Source organism: Nycticebus coucang, chromosome 6 (assembly GCF_027406575.1).
Source record: "Nycticebus coucang isolate mNycCou1 chromosome 6, mNycCou1.pri, whole genome shotgun sequence".
Lineage (NCBI taxonomy): Eukaryota > Metazoa > Chordata > Mammalia > Primates > Lorisidae > Nycticebus > Nycticebus coucang.
Genome location: NC_069785.1, coordinates 12501091 through 12502254, shown reverse-complemented (window position 1 = coordinate 12502254; position 1164 = coordinate 12501091). Strand labels below are relative to the sequence as shown.

The 1164-nt window shown below is 34.2% G+C and overlaps 1 non-coding gene across 1 annotated transcript; it reads right to left on the bottom strand.

Annotated features, from left to right (window-relative positions):
* Positions 1-724: 724 nt before the first annotated feature.
* On the bottom strand, positions 725-786 carry LOC128589449 (U7 small nuclear RNA). The gene has a single exon (XR_008381021.1). It is a non-coding gene; the product is annotated as a U7 small nuclear RNA (small nuclear RNA).
* Positions 787-1164: the final 378 nt, after the last annotated feature.

Sequence of the window (1164 nt, the reverse complement as noted above, 5' to 3'; positions counted from 1 at the left end):
TTGCCTTAACTGTCTATAAAATTTTTACAAGAAAATTCAAACTTGTACCCAATTATTTTTGAACATAGTGTGTTTTATCTGTTCTTGAATGTCTCAAACTTTTATTTAAAATATTACAAGGAAAATTATCTCCCTTTATTTCTCTTCTTAACTACAACATGAAATCTTCTGCCTTACCCTCTTTGAAACCTACATGCTGATCACGCTGTAATATAAACTTCATTTGAAAACACTACCATAGTTCAACTGGTAATGTATGATTATAATTTGGTCTATTCAATCATATTTCCCCATAGTTTGTACAATTAAACACATTATCACTGGCACTGAGGCGGATCTAGCTTTGTTCTCTAATCAATCACTTCCTTTTTTCAATATCATTGTAAGAACAATCTCTATGTCACAACTTTAATAGATATAAAATTCTTGTTTATAAGCTTCTGATAGGATTTTGTGGTGATAGATTGTATATTTTAAACACTATATCATCAACTTCTTGTCTTCTACCTTCAGAGAATGTTTGTTGAAGACATTATTTAATAAACTACAAGTCACAGTTATTCTTTGTAACTTCTTTATATATTTCTTTTCTCACTAGCATGGTACCAATGTGAGTAGTAATAATGGTATTAATGAATTTTTTTAATTCCAAACACATACATTGAAAACTGTGATTGTTACTCATTGCCGTAACAAAACTGATATTCTTTTTTTGGGGGGGGTGGGGGGTCTTCTGGGAGAGACCAGAAAACCTGCTAGACAAATTCTAAAAGGGCTGTAACACTACAAAACTGATAAATGGAGTTTTACGTTTAATACATCTCAAATCTCTTTGCAGGCATCCCGTTTTGAAAATATATTTATATTTTCTTTGAAATTCTGACAATTTGCTTTCTCTATGTAGGATTTTTTTCTATAACTATTGCAAACTCTACCTTTTCACAATGCTTTTACTTTTGCTTTTCTCTGCATTTCAGTGGCAATAACTTCTTGATGTGAATTTTATCAAAGGGCCAGGCACAGTGGCTCACGCCTGTAATCCTAGCACTCTGGGGGGCCAAGGCAGGATGGCCTGAGCTCAGGAGTTTGAGACCAACCTGAGCAAGAGCAAGACCCTGTCTGTAAAAATAGCCAGGCGTTGTAGCAGGTGCCTGTAGTCCCAGC